Consider the following 23,203-nt stretch of genomic DNA (forward strand, 5'->3'; position numbering starts at 1 on the left):
ATAATGTCCAATGTTCTGATCAGAAGAAAGTTTCTAGCAATTTGATATCAGTTTCGAGATTAAATATTTTCACTTTGATATTAGTTTGGATTAATGAATATATTAAGACAAGATTAAGAAAATATAGATATTAGTAATAGAGATGATACAGATCTTATTATGTATTTTAAAGTACATTTCTTTCTGTTCGGACGTATTTTCGTTTTATTTTATTTACCATGAAGGTGACAACCTTCAGGGCATTAAGCTTTACACGGAATGGTTGCTACCCCTTACTTTATAAAAATACACTTTCAATTTAGTAATATTACTTTGCACAAGCAAATTAATTATTATATTTATGTATTATATAAATGTCATTAAATTATTTCTTACTATCGATATTTATAAAGGAATGTTACAAGATACCTTCTACAAAGGTATATAGTAATAAATATACGTCTCCGCTTTTTCTCCTGTTGGAAATAGTTGATTTATTAACTTCCCGTAGGGAAGTTATAGTAATCGCAAAAAAATCGAAAATGAAATTTTTATATATCTTTACGTTTCAGAGGTTTCTGAATATTTTGGCATACCTTAGAAAAAATGGATGTATGTGTGTGTGTGTGTGTGTGTGTGTGTATGTATGTATGTATGTAATGTATGTATGTATGTATACGTGTGTGTATGTATGTGCGGATACAAATTTTCGTCGACGATTTCGGGCACACGGATCAACCGATTTGAATAATTCAAAAAACATTCGATTCGTATTGATAAGGAGACGTGCTGATTAGTTTTTGGCGAAGTCAGGTCTAGCCGTTCCAAAGATACGGGGCAAAAAGTGCCGAAAACGGTAACTCAGTTTTTAAGAGAACGGAGCGTCCGATTTTGATAATTCAAAAAACATTTTACTTGTATTGATAAGGTGAAGAACCGATCAAATTTTTATAAAGGCAGGTCCAGCGGTCTCGGAGATCTAATAAAAAAAGTAAAAAAAAATGCCATTTGGCGGTCAAAAATGATCATTAGACATATGCACATCAAATTATGAGATATTTTATAGAGATTTTAACAATAAGTATAATTTTGGCTTACATTCCTATGGGTTCCGTACCAATGTTTACGCGTTAGACGTCGACGCGGCGCTTACGCGGTTTGATATTTCGTCTTTATGCAGTTAAAGCAGTACGATTGCTTTGAAAAAAAGTTTAGATCTTTCAAAATATGTCAAAATGAAGAAAACATTTTTTTTCAAAAAAAAAAAATTAAAAAAAAAAATTAAAAAAAAAAAAATTTTCTTTTTCAAAAAAAGTAATTTTTTGTCTAATTGTTTGTCAAAAATCTTATTTTTTCGAAGTAAATTTTTTTCAAAAATGTTAATCGTTTTTAAAAAAATAATAATTTTTGTACGGGAAGTTCCAGCAATTTGCCTTGAGGCACGATGCCTTAATTGCCTTAAGACAGAATTCCACTTACAGCTAGTATTTTACATTAGTCAGCAAGTCTTGATATATCGTATATTAAAGTTAATTAAGATGTTTCTAGACTCATATGTATATATATATATATATATATATATATATATATATATATATATACATGTATAATTGCATGAAGCGTTTTTTGCAGACGGAATTGCATTAGTATCATATTGCGCATAATACATCAAAAAATGTATGCATATATGTATATAAGTATGTATATATATATATATATATAGTATGTATGTATGTATGTATGTATTGTATGTATATATATATATATATACAAGAATGCATTTTATTATCAAAGAAATTCCCAAAGAAGCATTTTCTCCCAGGTTCTACATTAAGTATCGCGTTCCTTCTCATTTTAAATAAAATGTGATCAAGTTGTGTAAATACTTTAATATTTATAAAAAAATAATATCATCTTTGATAAGTAGATTAAGGAAAAATTGGCTAATTGAGCCAACTAAAAAATTAAAATAAAGAATCTTTATTAGTCACGGTTTCGTACTATAATTCTTCAAGATTCTTGGTTCAAAAAACTTTCTGCTTGTAAAAGAAATGTTGAATTTAGTAACGCAATTTTTTTTACCAAAAATTCTGAAAAATTACTAATAATACTATGGTAGGGTCCATCTTCGTATGAATTGGTAGAAACGTCTTATTAAATTATCTTATTAAAGATCTATGTATTTGCTGTGCGATCAGGCGTTTTATACTAGAGACCCTATTTTATGACATCTAAGTTTTAATAATATTTTATTACAATTTTGTTTTTTTAATCATGTTTTTTTTAGAATTATTGTAAACATGTCAATTATAATTTTTATATTTTATGAGAGGTAAATAATAATATTGGCACACGGAACTGTAGATCAGATATCGTTTTAATGTCAAACATTTGCACAATTGCTCCGTGACATGAAATCGTCAATATTTTGATTGTCAAATTTTGAAATAATGTAATGAAAATATACTAAAATAAGACTTCAACATATATAAAAATACATTTTTTGAAAATAGAAATTTTTGCATCGGTAAAAATGTTAGTGTTTGTTCGTTGTGACCCGTTTCGGAAGCACGGGTCAACCGATTTGAATGATTCAAAAACATTCGATTCGTTAGGGCGAGATCAAACTATTCAAAATTATTGCATCAAAGTGTATAAGACAATTCATACAGAATTTCAGTAAATTTTATCTAGTTTCTGTTAAGCTAAATATAAAAAAGTGCCCGAAACAAATTTTTTGAGTTTTTTCAAAAAATGCAAAAAAGTGTCCAGCATCCATTTATTGCTCTGGCAAAATATAGAAGAGCGAGTTCAAAATATTTAAAAATTTGGTATCAAAGTGTATAAAACAATTTATACAAAATTTTAGTAAATTTTATCTAGTTTTTGCTAAGCAAGACTTAAAAGAGTGCCCAAAACAAACTTTTTGAATTATTTCAAAAAATGTATGAAAGTGTCCCGAATCCATGTATTGCATTAGGCAAAATATAGAAGGGCGAGTTCAAAATATTCAAAATTATTGTATTAAAATATACAAGACAATTTAGAGAATTTTAGTAAATTTCATCTTGTTTTTGCTAAGCAAGAAAGAGTGTTTAAATTTATCATTTAATAAATTGAATTATCTCTTACCTTTTCGCCAGATAAATCAGCTGGTCCTATCTTGATAGGATATCTTGAAACTATCTTCTAAAAACAAATCACAGACTTGTAACAAATTCATTTAGATATCAAAAATATTTCTCAAACTCACTAATGGAATGTGGAACTGCTCGTTCTTATTTAACACTCTTTTTTTAAAAAAAATCACAGACACTTGGAAGTAATAATAGAAAAAAATTGAGGTAAATAGAATAGAAGGAATTAAATTAAATTCGGTAAGAAAATTTTATTAAATTTAAAAACCACTTTAGATTTAAATAAATTAAGGTGCAGTTTTATGATTTTTATTCAGTAACAAAATTTAGCTTATATAATCTGTTTAGTGTATCCCAATTTTTGCCACTGTTTTATAGGTTTCCACAATTTTTTTAAATCTAATTGTCTAATCTCACATACACTTCACTAGCAAAAGTCCTAATTGACAGTTATTAAAACTTTGTTTATCCTTTGTTTCATCTGCACACTTCTGTAAACATTCGTACTTTTGGATGATAACATTTGCTCTTGCTCACAAATTGATTTACTTCACTAGAAAGTCCTAATTGACAATTATTAAAACTTTCTCTATCCCTTGATTCATCTGCACACTTCAGCACACATTCGTCCTTTTGCCAATTTTCACGTTCATTTGCTCTGGATCACAAACTCTTTTACATCTCAATTAGCAATGATTAGAAGAAAAAAAACTTTTTTATCCTTTGATTCATCTGCGGTCTTTTGTATACATTCGAATTTTTGCCAATTGTCACTTTTGAATCACAACTTTGTATATTGATCACAAACTGATATTCTTCACTAGCAAAAGTCTTGATTGACAATTATCCCAACTTTTTTTTTTATCTATTGATTCATCTGCACACTTCTGTATACAATCGTCTCTTGTTTTTTATTACAAAAACCGATTTATTTCACTAGCAATAAATGTCAAGTGACAGCGATTGGGAGTAAAAAAAAAACTATATTTCATCTAATGATTCACCTGCACACTTCTGTATACATTCGTCCTTTTGCTAATTTACACTTTCTCAACATAGAATTTGTCAACATAGAATTTGTCAACATAGACTTTCTGATCATAAAATTTGTTCTTGATCAAAAACTGGTATACTTCTTCAACAGCAAAAAGTCTTAAATAACAATGACCAGAAGTAAAAAAATATATTTTATCCAATGATCCACCTGCACACTTCTGTATACCTTTTGTCAATATCTACTTTCTGATCACAACATTTGGTATTGACCACAAACTGATATACTTCATTAGCAAAAGGTCTTAGGATAAGAAGAAAAGAAAGTTCTTTTATCCAATGATCCACCTGCACACTTCTGTACACCTTTTGTCAACTACTTTGTGATCACAACATTTGCTCTTGATGACAAACTGTTTTACCTCACTAGAAAAATTAGAAGTAAAAAAGACTTTTTTCTATTCTTTGATCCACCTGCACACTTCTGTACACATTTGTCTTTCTGCCAATTTTCACTTGTGAATCACAGCATTTGATATTGATCAAAAACTGGTATACTTCACTAGCAAGTCTAAATTGACAAGGATTAGAAATTCCAAAAATCACTTTTTTAACCTCTGATTCACCTGCACACTTCTGTACACAATCGTTTTTCTGTCAACTTCAACTTTTGGATCACAACATTGGCTTCAACTTCAGCTTCACTAGCAAAAAGTCTCAATTGGAACTAAAAAAAAATCCTTTATCCTTCTGTATACCTTCCTACTGTTGTCCTTCCAACATTTGCTACTGATTACCGTGTCTCTTCAAATTAATTTTCCTTTACAACAATGTTGCTCTCGAATCTCGATTCTCGAACGTTGGAGCCGACACAAGACGTACTCGTACTCGTACGTAACATCATAGCCCGACCGAATCCAAAAGACAACTGAACTGATGTTGAATGCCGCGCGGACGCCGAAAATAACACACACGGCTCGGTCGGTCGGTGGAAGGACTCTCTACTAATACATTGAGATATAGAGACGCAGACGGTTACTAACATACGCGCGCTGTACGGTGAACGCGTTGTAAGGGAGGGTTGGCATGGGACAAGTTTTTTAACTAAATTGTAGATTTTATAAAAGGTGTTATGCCATCTCTCGGATTCATCCCTTATTATAGAACAACATGTGGTAACACTAAAGGATTGGTAACATGCGGTACCCCTTTGGCAACACTGTCTCCGCCATATAGGAGCAAGGATCAGTCTCAATTCAACCATTATAGCAAACACTTCCATTTTATTGAAAATTCTGTCTGATTGTTTATAAATATATTTCATGTAATGTGTACGTAAGTCTTTTATTTATTCTGAAATTATCATATTCTGCAAATTGGCACAACAAAGGATACAGTCTTTTAAGTAAAGCCCCAGTTTTAGGCGCGAGTAGGGAGTAAATCCGTGAAAATGCAACGGAAGTGCTTTACGGTAAGGTCGAGTGCCAATGATTCGTCATTCGCTCTCGGTGATATCATTTCCAACGGGTCGATTGTGATTAGTCGTCGTGTATGTGAATAGAGATCTGTCGTTGTATGCGTACCGATATCAACAAGGAAATCGGCATAAATAAATAAACATTTTAAACGTGAAAATTGGCAAAAGGACGAATGTATACAGAAGTGTGCAGGTGAATCATTGGATACAATAGTTTTTTTACTTCTAACCTTTGTCACTTAGACTTTTTGCTGGAGTAAATCAATTTGTGATCAAGATCATCCGAAAGTACGAATGTATACAGAAGTGTGCAGATGAATCAAAGAATAGAAAAGTTTCAATTTTTGTTGCATCGTAGTACAAATCTTGATTTAATAAAAAATGCCTGAATCAGAAGAATATTTTACCCTGTTCCTTGAAAATAATAAAACAAATTAAACATTTTTGTGCCGTGTACTAAACGTAAGTTTATTGATTAGAAATTATTTCTATATTATGCGTTATTTATATAAATCTTTGAAGTTATTGAAACAGCTGTTCAAAGAATGAGATTATATCGCCAGCGAAAAAAAAAGTACAAGCAGTCAATGAATGTATGTTAATTTTAATTACGTGAAGTTCTTCAAACACAATTATTACATGATGAGTGAAATTGCAAAAACAATATTTATTTAGGCGTTGTTTAACATAATCCACTGTATAAACGAATATTATAGAAATTATTAATCAGCAATTACTTTATTTCTCTAATGAAGGTTCATTTCTAAATGCTAATTACAATGACGAACCGATTATGTCATATTTGAAGTATGACTTTAATTACTATTTTTAATGTTATTATAAATATATAATTTATAATTTATCATTATATAAATGTGTATAATACTGCTTGGCACTAATAAATATGTGCATGACGAGTGTTACCATATTACTAATAAGAAACATTATTCAAAATTGTTATATGATGTATTTATTTTTACTTAAATGCCATCTTGTACAGTAGCAAATAAGTTTTACTTCAATCGCATGTGAACTTTACGAGCACTATTTTTTGTGATATTTTTAACTTGTCGTAGGGTAGATCGACTAGTAGTATCTGACAAATTTACAAAATGACAATTACTTTTGTGAGAGAACGGAGCATCCGATTTAAATGATTCAACTGGTGGCAAATTGCGGGATCTTTCCGTACCGTAATTTAAAATGCTCAGAAAAGAAATTTTTTTTCAACATTTTTCAAAAGTTTGATAAGAACAACATTTTAATAATAAAAGTATTTACTTTTTTAAAATTACTGATATTTTTGTGAAAAATTATTTTTTTTTTTTGAAAACTTAAATTTCTGAATTCTGATTTTTTTTAATCTGAAGTTTGTTATTGCCAAAAAATCCCGATTTGCTGATTTTATCTTTTCTCGACGATTCAAGACATTCTGAATCGATTGAGATCAAATTTGGAAAAAGTATGTGTGTGCGCGTATGTGTGTGTGTGTGTATGAACAGATTTTTACCTTAAATCCGTTAGATTTAATAAAATTTAAATGCCGTTAGTTGTGACTCGATAAGGACTTTCGTTTTTAAGTTTTTTGCGATAATTGATCGAGCCGTTTCTTTGTAATTAGCAGAAAACTGACAAATTCTCCGTTCACGTTTTAGTCAACAATTCTGAATCGATTTTAAAATTTCAAAAAAAAATCGAAAGATATTCGGGAGTGATGCTGATTAGTTTTGGACAAAGATTGGCTAAATCGTTTCTTCGTAATGAATCGCTAAAAAAATTTTTTAAATAAAAATACATCAAATTTTGTGTCAAAAGTCGCTTTTGGGATGTGATACGTCAATAATGGAAATTCATAAATTTAGAAGCCATTGGAATAAATTCGATAAGGAGAAACCGCGGTTAGAATTGCGAAAAGACCGTCCAAGTCATTGCAAATTAGAAATGACTTTGGAATTAGCAAAAATGTAAGTGAGCAGCCTAAAAAGCTTCTCTAGTTGTTAAAACAAATGTTACTATTATTTTAAATCATTAAATAATATCCAGGACACTACGTACATGATATATGTAATCGTGCATTTTCTAAATATCTAAAGCTCAATTTCGGTTGATTAAGTCAATTATTAACTTGCCTTAATGAGAAATGCCTCTTTCAACTAATTTTTAATCAATCCATGTTATCCCGGCCTAAGGTAACTCACACACGGGTCTCTTTCTCTATACGTATAGTCGTAGATAAGGCAAAATACAAACACAGGCAATGTATTGTAGAGTCGACGGAACGACCGACGACCGACAAACGACGACCAATGCAACTAGACTAGACCCGATATTACCAAAGTGTTTACAAAATAGTATTTATATTTATAAATTATACAAAATTAGAAGTTTCGTAACAATATACATACATAGATATTCTCATATCGCTGAAACGAAACATTGTCGTAAAATCAAGTGCGAAACTGAAATTAGAACAGATAATTGAACAAGTCATAAGGTAATTATTTTCACGAACTAAATTTTGATTCTTATTAAAAATATTGTCTCTACATTTCATGGGATGTTCATGCAACTTGCCATAAGATCAAATGCCACTTACGCATAGCATAAACATTACTACACTATGAAACGCTAGTCGAGCGCAAAATAAGTATCAAAAGATAGAAGAGGACTGTGACGTCACTTAGTGAACGAGCGTTGCCGACAATTGTGGAACACTCCCGCTTGATTAAATGTGACACTTTATAGAATAGAAAACATATAAGGGCTAGTAGTTCGATGTGACATTTCAGAATATATTTTGGTTATACAAAAAAAATCAATTTAAACAGCCAATTGTCACTGTGACGAATATACTCGTCACAGACAAAATACAACACTTTTCCATGACGAGTATATTCGTCACTCACAGATAACTGGTTAAAACCTGTCGTAATTTATTATATCAGAATAGGGATAAATATTTTTAAATAAATACAGTTTTTGTGAAATAATAGTGGTGTCAAGTCTATAAGCCAACTACAAAATATTATATAAATCATTTTTACAATAGTTTAAAAAAATAATAATACGGATTTAACAAATTATAGTGCAGAAGTCGACAAAGCTCTATGATCTAATATAGCATTTTTATAAACTACTTTTTTTGTTCGATAAGTTTAGTGATAAGTCTGATTTTTAGGTTTCGTTTGCTTCAAAAATTTTTTATTCAACTTTCCGTAGTGTAAGTTATAGTAATCGCAAAAAATGGAAAATAATTTTTTTGCATATTTTTACGTTTCAAAGGTCTCTAAAACCATAAAATTTTGGCAAACCATAGAAAAAATGTATGTATATGTGTGTGCGAATACAAATTTTTGTCGACGATTTCTAGAACACGGGTAAACCGATTTGAATGACTCCAAACACATTTTACTTGTATTGACAAAATAAAGAACTGATTAAATTTTTGGACAGCAGGTCCAGCGGTTATGGAGATCCAATAAAAAAGTAAAAATAACGCCATTTGGCAGTCAAAAATCACATCATATTACATATTAGATATTTTATAGAGATTTTAATAACAAGTGCAAATTCTGTTTGTAAAAAAATTCAAATTTTCCAAAACAGTGATTTTTTTTCAAAACTATCAAAATTCTTAAAAATCTAAGTATTTTAAAGTTCGCAAACATATTTCAAGCTTTTTTAAAACTTTCAATTTTCAGTACGGGAAGTTCCTGCAATTTGCCTTAAGGCACAATGCCATGATCACTAGATTATTTATTTTTTAATATAAGTGAATATACGCCTGGACAGATTTTGGTGAACTTTTATAATAGGATAAAAATTTCATAAAATAATAGACCTATGATATACTTACTAGATATCATTGGATACTGATTGTCATAAACCTCATTGTCAGTACTGCAAGTACATATAAAATACATTGTAGTACATATTACTACTATTACTACGAAAAGTAACCTCAACCTCCCAATCCTGCCAGACAGAGATAATTGCTCTCAATCCAGACATCGCCATCTCGCTCACTCGTGATAAAACGTCATCGAAGTCTAGGGGAAAACCGGGGAAAACGACAAAGAATTTTTTATTCGAAGCCGAAAAATCGGATAATAAAGGATGTTTGTGTCCCAGAGTATGTTGAGTTCTTTCTTTACATTTATAATTTAATCAATATAAATAGTTAAGTACGATCCTTTGTATATGCTTCTTTTGCATAATTTTTTGCATTAAAATCTATAATGTGTTTTATAGTATTAATTTGCTCAGTAAGCATAGTTTTAAATTGTCTAGGATTTTTTTATTTAAATGTATGTTGTTGTAATAGTTTCATTGAATTTTGGCTCATTTCTCCAATATAAACTGAAGTGCAATCTGAGCAGTTAATTTCATAGACGAGATTTCTAAGACGTTCGATGTTAAAAGGGATTTTATTTTATTGTTAGTAAAAATAGTGTTAGTTGTTGTGCTAAAGTTGTAGACAAGACGCAACCGATTTAAAAAAAAAATTCAATAAAAATGTACTTCTTTAACGTATAGTAGACATATTACATGACACCAGAGAGAGTTATATTTATATTCCTCTATATTTTTATTTAGATTTAGATTTATATTTATATTTATATTTATAATAAGTTAGGTAATTTTATTTAAGAAGGTAGAATTAATAGGGTTTAAAGGTGAGAGATGTCGATATGAATTTTTGAAATTAACTTGATGTTGCTTAAGGCAATTTTATTTAAAAAGGTAGAATTAATAGGGTTTAAAGGGTTAACGATGTCGATTAGAATTTTTGTCCCTAAATTTTTGTCAGATGATAAGAGTAATATTTAAGATAGTGACTAAGGTTTGTTGGTTTTTGGTACCTATTAGTTGTTAATTTATTGTCTGTAGTAGAAATAAATTTTATATTTAAGATTTATCGAGTTTTCATTGCCATATACAATTTTAAACTAGAATTTTATGAAACGATTACAAGAACATAAAAATAATTTGTAAAATTGTTAGACAATTTAAAACTATGCTTACAGAACACATTAACACTTTAAAACACAGTATAAACTTTTTTAACCCTTGTACTGCATTTTGAAAAAAATTTATACAAAAGGAGAATTTGTGAACAACCTTTATCTAGATAGTATTTCCAAATTTCTTACAAAACAATAAAAAGTGTACAAAAAATTCGTAATTCGTTGGTACAAATATTTTTGTAAAAAATTCTATCTTCATCTAAAAGACCTTTAATTTAAAAAAAATATTCTTTTCCCTGTTTTCCCCTAAAATCGCGTGTGTGCATTTATGTGTGTATGAGTGCACACACAGCAGACAGTCCTTCCAAAAGACTGAACTAAAAAAATATGTCGTTTTTTGAATTTGAAAGAACATGCACGATTTTAAAAAGAAGAAAAGAAAGTCGAAAAAAGTCATCTTTATCGTTCAAACTCCAAAGCCAAAGAATAACATTGGAAAAGTGTTCGAACGACGGGCGAAGGTTGTAAAACTGAAGAATATGGTAAAAGACGTGGATGCTATAGCATTCAAAATTTAAATTGATTGTAATAGTTAATTTTACATGACCTTAGGTTTTTGTAGTTATTATATCACTAGTAGTGTGCATTTTTCACGATTTTTTGCGGAAAATTCTAGGTGCTGTAAATTATAGGGTAGGTTTCTTGTGACGCTAGAAACTGCTGTAAAAATATTATGAATAGGTTATTATACTTGACGTGGATGCTATAGCATTCATAAAATTTTTAACCATTAAAATATGCTAAACTGACTATCTTGATAAACGATTTTTAAGCAAATTTTGGGCATCACAACCAATTTGAAAATAAAATGTCTGTCAATTTTTGTACCTTGCTGAAACCTAATCAAGCCCATGATTTCCTCCGATATAGTTGATAAATAAATTTGACATCGTCTATTTCTGATGTAGATAACTTGAAAAAAAACATACTTTATGCTTCAAAGATTTCTCCCTTCTGACTCCCTTTCTGATACTATTCAAATTATTATCTTATCCGAATGACTTTTATTTTTATGCACGTAGTCTCCATAACTTTATATGAGTATCTGCCGCATGTTCAATTTGAAAAGAGAAAATAAATATAATAAAAAATGAAATCCCCAGTAGTAATGTTTAAAGATTAAAAAATTAAATCTCCGAGCGCTCAGACGACTCTCGTACTCGTACGTGGCGGTGGTGAGGATCAGAGGGAAAACACGTCTGCCGAGCGAAATTAAAGTTTCTCAACATAGAAAAATATTGAAATTATTTTGAAATACAGTATAGATGTGTTTTACTTTATTTTAGTGTTTGTCCCAACGTCCTAGGCCACCTGGATGCCTTGCAATAATAAAAAATAGTCAACTTTTTTGCGTTAATTTTTGATTTTTTCAAAACTTTGAAGTCGTAATAACTCGGAAACTTATGTATCTAGATAAATTTATGTAGTAGATTTTTAACTTCATAATAAATAATGAACACTTTGAATTACTGCTGAACCCGAGTGATTTTTTTAAAATTAAAATTAGTACTTTTGATCCGGCTCATTCTCGTGTTTTTTAACTTCCCGTAGGGTAAGTTATTGTAATCGTCCAAAAATCGAAATTGAAAACTTTTACATTTCTCGACGTTTTGAAGGTTTCTGAACATTTTGACATACCTTAGAAAAAAATGATGTGTGTATAAGTGTATGTATGTATGGATACATTTTTTCATCGACGATTTTGGGCGCACAGATCAACCGATTTGAATGATTCAAAAAACATTTGTTTTTTATTGTTAAGGAGACGTGCTGATTAGTTTTTGGCAAAGACAGGTCCAGCCTTTACGGAGATACGGAGCAAAGAGTGCAGAAAATACAAGTTTTTGAGAGAACTAAGCATCCGATTTGAATGATTTAAAATAACTTTCTGCTTGTTTCAACAAAATAATTGCCTTTGGAAAAAAAAATCTGTTTCTAATTTTTTTTTTTTCAAAAAATATTTTTGTAATTTTTTTGGATTGAAAATTCAAAAAATTACCCAGGCTAAGCACAGTCTATGCGCCATGCTGGTACAAATGTTTACCCAAGTCCGTTTAGACTGTTTGTGTACTGGAGCACTTTTCCAATTTTGTGTAAACTATTGAAAAGTGTGAAAATGCCGCCAAGCTAAGCTCAGCATAAGTGAAAATGTCGCACAGAATTATTTGCAAATGCGTTTAGACTGTGACTGTATGGGAGCACTTTAGACAATTTTGTGCAAATTAGGCAACCATTTTTTTTTTTTTTGAAATTGAATTTGAAATGAAATGACAATTGTTAATGTTCTGGAGATAAATTGATTTATGATTTATGATTTACATTTGATTTGCTCAGATATAACAAGTTAGCAAAAATAATGAAAGTTACAGTATTTGTAATAATATATTTGAAAACGTTTAAAATTTCTCGAATATTTCATTACAGTGCGGGAAGTTCCAGCAATTTGCCTTAAGGCACGATGCCATACACCACTAGTTATTTTTTCATACTTTGAAGTCGTATAAATCGGAAACTTATGTATCTAGATAAATTTATTTATTAAACTGTACTATCACAAAATTTCGGTTTGCGTTATTATTATCGACTAATTCAAAAATCACAACTGGGGTTAGTTGCAACAAAATCTTTGAGCTAGTTATAACATGTTATATTTGATTTTATTCAGTCATTTTAGCTTAAATTAGGCAAGAATCGCGGAATGCGAGACACCCTAAAAGTTGTCTCAAAACCTACATATGGTAGAATGTGCGCAACTATTAAATTTCAAGGTCAAAGGTCATAAAAGTCGGGTTTTTTCGCTTTTTTTTGTAAATATCTCATTTCCTATAGGTTTTTACTATTTGTGTTCATTATCAATATTGTAAAATACAAAATTCTCTACAAATTTTGTTTGAAAATTTTTTTCTTACGGTGAGCTGTTTTACAGATAGAGGGCGGATTTTTTAAGTAAAAAATGGAATAAAGGGTGCAAAAACCACAATTTATTATTTTAATCATCATCTTCTTCTTCATAGTCGTCTTCCGGCTGCTGGTAAATTTCAAACTGATCTTCATTATCGTCTTCAACGACATTTGTCTCAAGTTCTTTCATGATTTCGGGATCAAAAGTTTTATCCAGTGTCCAGTTCTAGTTCGACTGGACTATAATGTCAATTCTTTCAATTCACCACAAGAGTCCAGTCCTTTGTCTTCTAAATCCTGCCCTGTGCAGTATGGGACAGACACTATTTAAAATGATATGTAGCAAATAATAATATGTGTCGTTTACAAATGTACGGTGATGCTGCTGATGTGCCTTCGTGTTGATGTCTGATTTGCGATGCATGATGCATGATGCATGATGCGTGCATTCATAGTTGTATGCAGTTGTGCAGCTGCAGACAGCCCGTCTGAGCAAAAAAATAACTGCAGAACAGTGAAAAGGATACACCAATAATATATGTACATTTATGGAGGATGGTAATTGTTTGTCGAAAAAATACAAATGAACTACTTGAGGGAAAAAAATGTACTTTGTCAAAATCGTGTTAGTAAATATTCAAGTTATATTATTTAATTAATTTTTGTATAAATCTTGCAACTAAAGTTAAAAATCAACAAATTTATGAAAATTACCATTGCCATACGTTATAATTTTATGTCAACTTTAGTGTAAATATACATCCTTGGATACACTTTAGAGTTTTGCGTAGGATGGTCTTAATTACCTAGAAGTTAATCAGTTGTTTATGTAGTTTTCAAATCTTTCACCTCCCCTGTGTCTTCTTCAATTCAATCGCGGAATTTTTATTGTTTAGCGTAGGCTTCATAATTGCGTATGCGGAATGTATGTTTTTTATTCCGATTTCAATACAAAATGCATTTCGTCTGGCAGTCTGGTTGGTTTTGCTTGGTCTTCGTCTGGACTGCAGTTTTGCAGGTCGAATGAACGTCGAATGGACGGCCGAATCGTCGAATCATCGAATCGAGTCGTCCTTTTGTTCCTTCGTCCTTGTTATTACATTGTTTTTGCGAAAAAGGACGAATAGGAAGGAAGAAAATCGACGACAAGAACAATGTACGACGAGCGTCTGTCTGAGAATGATTCTCGGTCGTCTCTGTCTTTTGCACGTATCAGTTGATAAGTCTGGAGGATGCACTTTTGTAAACACCTAGAGCAGTGGTGGACAACGATAAACAAATTTATAAAAAGATACCATTTTTTGTTCAAAAATGATCATTAGACATATGCACATCAAATTGGCCGATATTTTATAAGAATTTTAATAATAAGTACAAATTATGTTTAAAATTGACGTTTTTTTTTTTTTTTATTAATATATTATTTTCATATTTCAGTCAGACAGGGGTGTCTGGTGTAAGAGATTATGAAACAATATTTATATATTTTATATATACATATCATTTATGTCTATTTCATTATATATTAATAAGCCTTATATTTAAATTATCCTTAAATATCTTTTAAATCTTTTTCGGCTTCAATTTCTTTTCGATTGGAAGTTCATTCTATATTTTACTTGCGCTCCATATTACACTTTTTCTTGATTTCTTTTTTCTTGCCTAGTGCAGTGTTCATGTATATCTTGATTTATGTCAATTGTTGTACTTGTTTTTATTCTATTGTACTTCATTTTGTATATTATTAATTTGCATTGCTATATTTAAATTATATTATACAATGAATTATTATTTATTTCTGTCTGCAAGTATTTGGTGGGTATGGAAAATTATATGATATTTTTATTATTTTGGCTTTATTTATTATTCTCTGTATGTCATTTAGGTTAGCTTTTGTTGTTTGGTTCCATGTTCTTATTCCATATAAAATTATGGGTATTAAATGTGCTTTAAGAGTTAGTATCTTATTTTTTTGCCGAAAGAATTGATCTTTTTCATCCAGTTTCGTACCAAGTCTTATATTTTGAGACATTATAATCGATTCGATATTTCTAAGAGAGATTTGATATTTTCTAAAAAGTCTTTTTTTTCAGAAAAGTTCAAACTTCAAAAATGTCAATTATTTTTTTTTTTAAATAGTCAAATTTTTTCGTCTAAGATCCGCTGGCAAGTGTTCTCGTAATTATAATCATTTATTATAATATAAGTAATCTCGTAATTAATCAATTAATCAATCGTAAGTCAATTTTTCGAATTAAAAAATTATCAAACACAACCTGAATTTTTTTTAAAAAGTTTCAAAATTATCGTAAAAATATGAAATTTTCAAAAACCTCAATTTTTTCGAAATATTATTCAAGCTTATAAAAGTTTTAAAATATTGTGGGGAAAGTTACAGCAATTTGCCAAAATACAGGATGCCATGCACCATTATTTTTTCATTACTACTGCTTGATATCAGACTATATGTAACAAGCATCAAGTCGAGCATTATATATTTTTGCAATATTATAATTTCTTTAAAAATCGATTGTTGTAGTTTTGAATTAACTTTTTGAATTAATAGACAACAAAAATTAAAATCGTTTGTTTTACTGATAATTTGAAAGTTTTATAATACAAAATTATTCCCAAAAAAATGATATTGTTCAGTGTGAAAAGACAAATTTTTACTATAACTATGTGATATTGTTAAACATGATTACAAACTTCTTAAAAATTGAAAACTATTTCGAACACATTAACAAAAATTAATCACTTGTATACTGCTATATCACAATTTATACAAGCAATTGGCTATAATTTGATATTTTCTGTAATTTTCGAGTAATTTCGACTAAAATCTGTGTAAAAAATCTAATTTTTACGGTATTGTCGCAGAAGTTCACTAATTTGTTTTATGATAGGTTAATAATTTGCAAATAGTGTTACATATCCCTAGATTTGTCCAAAAGTAAAATCGGATTCTGCAGAACGTGGTAGAAAAAATTGCACCATCGAAATTTCTGTTATCATAACATTCTTCCTTGATCGCACGGCAAATAGATTGACACCTTCACTACTGAGAAACAAGTATAACAAAGCGTTGCCATGACAATTGCCTCAATAATGTTATTCGAAACTGGGAATATCTCTCTCACGCACAGTATTGGTGTGACCAACAATCTTGGCTAAAAATACAGTTTTTTGCAGATAATTTTTATTAAAAAATTAGATTTTTTAGTAAAAAGTTTTCTTTCACTGGTGCGAGTGAAAGAGACAGCCGCCCCCAGACATCGTCGTTGCATACAACTAGAATGTTCCATCCCGTTCTTGCCTAATGCATTATTACCGTTCGGTGCATTTAACAAGGAAAACAACTTAGTCGACCCCGACAACGGAATTGTTTTAAGGAAATTAACAACAAAAACTTAAAAACGCACTTTTATTATTTCCAACAATAAGTACTCGATAAACATTGAAACGAACGACCCATTTCGTTCTTTGCGATAAAAGGAGGAAAATAGTGTTTATCACTTTACCAGGAAATAAAATAATGAAATATTTGTATTCAGAAGTAAGAGAAACATGAGCACAAGTTCTGTAAAAATTCCTTAATTCCTCAGTTGCATTTCGTCTAGTTGCATACAAAAATTGTTCCAGAGGACAGGTGTAAGCAATTTCTGATATCTGAAAATACTGATCTTTTGATCATTAATTGTTAATGTCCCTGGGATTTCTGCATCGAATTGAAAATATATCATCAGATTTAGTAATCTAATTTAAACTAAAAATATATCAGATTTAGATAGGTCGATAGATGGGTTGCCTTCTGAAAAAATAATGAAACTGGTATTGGTATTTAGCCTTAAGGCAAGTTACATGAACTTCCCGATATGTGTAAATAATCAACTTAATCACTGAAAAATACATTAATTTGTGAGTGATTAAAAGTATTCCGAGTGGATTTATTATACATAAGTGAAAACGAACGAACACGTTACCTCTCGGAGTATTTTCTAATAGCAAATTTTCAAAAATCAACCATTTTTATAATTGAACCAGTTTCCGTAAGACTTTAAATGGTTTAGTATGTTCATTAAGACCAAGTACTCTATCGTCATACCAAGTAAATCGTCTAACTTTAATTTTAACAAACGTCAACAAAACTACTAATTTTCTCAAACTTTGATGATTTTTTAAAATTAAACTACTTATCGTAAGGCCGTAATATTTCAGTAAGTTCTATAAGACCATGATATATGTTAGGTTGTCAAATATCTCCCTTCCGCCTTTTTGTATTAAAAAACCAAGAGCAAAAAAGCGGAAGGGAGATATTTGACAACCTAATACATCGCCAAAGAAAGTTTCATAAAAATCGGCTTAAATTTTTTTTTCGACAGTTAATTACAAGAAAACGGCTCGGTAGATTTTCACCTAAAACTAATCAGTATCATTCCCAACTAATATCTTTTGATTTTTTAAAATCGATTCGGTAGAATGAGCTTAAATGTGGACGAAAAGTTTAACACTCTTTTTCAAATTACAAAGAAACGGCTCGGCAGATCGTCTCACAAAACTGACAAACTATAGTGCTCATTGAGATACATTGAATGGCTTTTAAATTTTTGAAATCGGTCCAGCCGTTTTTGACAAAACGGCGATTTACGGCAAAAAATCTATTGGTGCACACACACACACACACATGCACATACTTTTTCCTTAAATTTGGTCTCATTCGATTCAGAATGGCTTGAAACGTCGAGAAAACATAAAATTAGCGAATCGGATTTTTTTATGAAAACATAAACTTTTCCTTTGGGAAGTTAATAATCATGAAATATTTGTAAGGGAAACAAATTAAAAATATATTGTCGGTTTTAGTAATCTAATTTAAACTAAAAATATTAGTTTGTCAAATATCTCCCTTCCGCTTTTTTGCTCTTGGTTTATAATACAAAAAGGCGGAAGGGAGATATTTGACAACCTATTATATCAGATTTAGATAGGTCGATAGATGAGTTGCCTTCTGAAAAACAAAAACTTAGTCATCAATAATAAAAAAAACAACGTTTCACTTGTAACTATTTTACCTCCTGAATCTAATCTTTTCGATAAGTGACCATTGGCCTCTCAAATCCAATTACATATTTTCCGAAGTTGCCACTAAAAAATGGCAACATCGTCCAGACTGCAAAGTGCAGACTATTGCCATCCATCCAGCCATCCATCCAGCCAGCCAGCCATCCAGTCCATTGTCATCAGAGTCAGAGTCAGTGTCGGAGAGAGGACACAATCGAACGCAAATTGCAAATGCAAAATCGTTTTTAACGGAACTAGTAATTTTCCTCGTTCGTCCGTCTGTCCGTCCGTCTGTCTCATTACAATCGAAATCGCCTTCGGGGAGCGAACGAGATCGATATAGTCCAGACACTATTTGTCCTCGTCGCCTGTATGCACTTGACTGAACTGAATGAAATGCAATCAACATAGGGACGTTTTCACACTATAATGGAAAAAAAATCTCTTAACACTTCCCGGGACGTGAATGCTGTAACATTTATTTTTATTGTAATGTTGAATGTCGTGGATGCTATAGCATTCAAATTTTAAAGTCAATTATTTTGAATTTATATAACATAACTTCTATGAAGGCGCTATCGCAGGATAGCGATCCTTCTTACGCAGACATATAATATATAACTGTAACAAATGTAGCTGAATGTACTTTGTATAGCTTGCTATGAATAATAAATAAAAAAAAAATATTTTGAATTTAATTTTATATAGGGTTGTCAAATATCTCCCTTCCGCGCCTTTTTGTATTATAAACCAAGAGCAAAAAAACGGAATGGAGATATTTGACAACCTAATATAACCGTACATTTTTGTAATTATTGCACCTGCCAAGTGATGACTACCTGATTCTTTAGGTATTTGCGTATTCTCACATCTTTTTTAATAGTCATAAATTACCTGGAGCAAGCACATAGCGTAAAATAGAAGCGCATTATCTGACGTGGATGCTATAGCATTCATATAATATATAACGTTTAAAATATGATAATCTGATTATCCTTATTAATCAAATTTCAGATATCATAACCAATTTAAAAATTAAATTACTGTCAATTTTTTTACAGAAACTCTTACTGTCCGCGAACTTGTTAAGGGTAGTAATAAAATTATAACAAAAACTTTCATTTTGTTAAAAAAAAGTATAAATTTAAGAAACAAATTTCATAACTGAATATATTAGTTAACAAGACACTTTCATACCCTTATAAAAATCATTAGGTATCTCAATGCAATTTTCATAATTTCTATGGTTTCAATAAATTATATTCGGTATGCATTTTACTCGAAAAGTATATTAAGTAATTTGATTTCATAATTTGATTAAAATAATTAACAAAACTATGATTTATTTACATTTTGATTATTGACAATTTTTTTGATCATTCACAATTTTGTAAACAGTAAAGATTTGTATTTTCTTGTCTATATATAAAAATGAAAGTATATTTGTCTGTCTGTCTGTATGTGTCCAATGCATTCATTAACCATATATTCAATCGCCAAATTTCAACATTTTGGAAACTGTTAAGTATATTACCATACAGGTTTTTGCGTGATTTTTATGGAACCAAGTGGTAGGGTTTGGCTACCCCGAAAATTTTTTTTGGGTCAAATTGTAAGTTATTTTTTGATAATGCATATATAAAAATACATATAACCCTAAGTTTTTACTTTCTTAACACAAACTCCAATTTCGTAAGAATTTTTATAGTAACTACTATAATTTTTTATCTCTATTTCTGTCAATTAATGGTTATCCCAATCTAAAACTTTATTTTGAATAATGCTCTTAATTTTTTAAAATTCACATTTATATAAGATTTGTGTTCATTATGTTCAACAATTTATATTTCATTATTGTTGCTTTTGTTGTTCAATCTAATAATTAGCTGCATCGCATTGATTAAATAGTGTAACTATTATTTCGTGAAACCCCATTAAAGTTAAAATTAAAATAGTTGATTTTTTTACCATCTGGCTGTCCCTTTTTACCCAGCAATAAGACATATTATTGGAAAATAGCAAATAGCAAATATCTACAATGATTAATTCCCTGGAAACATTTTTTTTATCCAATTTTATTCTGCAATTTGTTATATATTATTACATTAAACAGGGAATGCTGACAAATATATGATAAATTATAGTTGATTACAAATTAGTAGAAACACCCGGTGTATAAAATAAAATCCACCCAATTAATAGAAACAAAAGAAAAAGAAAACAATAAAATATAGCAAAATAAAAGTATTATAATTAGATATACTATATTAGGTCTTCATGTATTTTTCTTTTAAGTCTAGTTGGCTGGCCTTCAGATAGACTTGACTTGCTAATTGGTTAGGATGGACGTCTATTTTGTTTTTAAAATTGTTGACAGCTATTATTATTAATTTTCTGTTGGGTAAGTTATAGTAATCGCAAAAAAATGAGAATAAAACATTTTATACATCTTTATGTTTCAGAGGTTTCTAAACATTTTGGCATACCTTAAAAAAAATTGATGTATGTATGTGTGTGTGTATGTGTATGTGTGCGGATACAAATTTTTATCGACGATTTTGGGAACACGGTTTAACCGATTTCAATTATTCAAAAAACATTCGATTGCTGTTTATAAGGAGACGTGCTGATTAGTACTTTGAAAAAAAGTTCAGGACTTCCAAAATGTTGCAAAATAAAGAAAACATTTATTTTCAAAAAATCTTTTTTCAAAAAAAATTATTTTTTTCAAAAATCTAAATTTTTCAAAGTTTTAAAAAAAATATCCTTTTTTCAAAAATTTAATTTTTGGCACGGGAAGTTCCAGCAATTTGCCTTTAGACACGATGCCATACACCACTAGTTCTATTTTGTTGTTGCTGTTACAAGATCTACCTCACCCTACGATAAAAATTGTCAGCATTTTTTCCTAGTTAAATGTGAATTCGTCTCACCGGTCCCATTTCCATTCCGCCGCCGCTGCCGCATCGCGTTTGTTATTTTGCATCGTGCCAGAGAGCGCAGCTCGGCTAGCTCTTCGCGACTAGAGCGGCCGACAGCGGCAATTAGAGCGGGAACGCGCATCATCGCCGTCGCCTCTGCCTGTGTCTGGCTGTGTCTGGGCAGGCAGACTGCCGGCCTGGCCTGCCTGTCTCCCTTCCACGAAATGCATCCGATGCATTTTCCTAGAACAGGACCGACGATGCCAGACGCCGCCAGACGTTGTGTCGTCTCTGTTTAGTTGGGGAAGAGCACCGGTGGGCAAATACGGTGATAATAATATATGTCGGGTTGATGTAAGTGGCATTTTGCTAGGAGAAAGAACTAGTAGTACGTGGCATCATGCTTTAAGGCAAATTGCTGGAACTTCCCGTACCAAAATTAAATTTTTGCCAATTTTAATTTTTTTAAAAACTTTGTGAAAAATTGAATTTTTTGAATTTTTTTATATACTTCGAATATTTTGAATATTTTGAATTTAAACTTTTAAATAAAATTTTTAAACTGATTTCAACGCAATCGTGCTGCTTAGCTATTTTAGAAACAAAACATCAAATCGCGTAAGCGCCGTGTTGCAGTCTATCTGATAAACATTTATACATATATAGATTAAAATAAATTTGAAGTAGATAACGTTAATGTAATTTTAAAACTGTAACAATCATAAATTCATTGGTACGGAACTTACAGAAATGTAAACTAAATTAGTACTTATTACTAAAATCTCTATAAAATTTCACATTTTTTACCTATTTCATTGGATCTCCGATAACGCTGAACTTGCCTTTCCAAAAATTTAATTTGTCAATACAAGCAAAATGTTTTTGAATTTTTTTAATCGGGCGCTTCGTCCTCTCAAAAACTAAATTACATCGATGTTCTATATATATTATATACTAGATGACCCGACAGACGTTGTCCTGTACCCATGTCTACAATTTTTTAATATAATATACTGATATTTACCGTTTACCTAAAAATAATAATTATGTTTTTTAAATTACTCCTCACACCAAAATGCATATACATTAATATGAGCGATGTTAATTGTAGAACTGCTTTAAATAAAATGATGCGTAGCAATTCCCACACAATATTGGAAATTGAAGTCTTTTAAACGGTATAACATAACCATAACCAAAATATAACACTGGTACTTTATGTTGGATTAAATTAATTTAATTTTTTATTATTTAAGATATCCAAAATTGCATTTTAGACTTCTCCTGATCGATATCGTGAGGGCCGAATTGTATGTATTCATCTTTACTTTCCCATTTGTTGTTGCAAAGTGAAATATTTACGAATTATAAAAATATTGTGAAAAGATTAGTAAAAGATGCAAAGAAATTATATATGCGAATGCAATCAATGACATGTCGTATTTTGCAATTATTTCCATTTATTTCTACTATATTGTACATGCATCCCAGTACTTTAAAATCACATACATCCTAGAAAATTTCCTTAACAAACTTCAGAAAGATTTATCAAAATCTGAATAATCATCAAGGAAGAGTATACAGTGAGTGCTCGTAATTTAATATGAACTTTATATAATAGCAATAAAGCTCTAATTGATTATACGTTTTAGTTAGAAAATGTTTGAATGAGAAAAAGAAAAGGGCTGCTTTTAGGGCTTTCCCGGC

At 30.3% G+C, this 23,203-nt stretch overlaps 1 protein-coding gene across 1 annotated transcript in view; it reads left to right on the top strand.

The window, feature by feature from the left end:
• LOC113386498 (putative uncharacterized protein DDB_G0277255) overlaps positions 1-23,203 on the top strand; it is a 106,824-nt gene that overhangs the window by 56,393 nt on the left and 27,228 nt on the right. The gene's annotated exons all lie outside the window — the stretch shown is intronic.

The sequence above is a fragment of the Ctenocephalides felis genome, unplaced genomic scaffold (genome assembly GCF_003426905.1).
Source record: "Ctenocephalides felis isolate EL2017-DRISC unplaced genomic scaffold, ASM342690v1 CF-g0.4_SCAFFOLD_03571, whole genome shotgun sequence".
Classification (NCBI taxonomy): domain Eukaryota; kingdom Metazoa; phylum Arthropoda; class Insecta; order Siphonaptera; family Pulicidae; genus Ctenocephalides; species Ctenocephalides felis.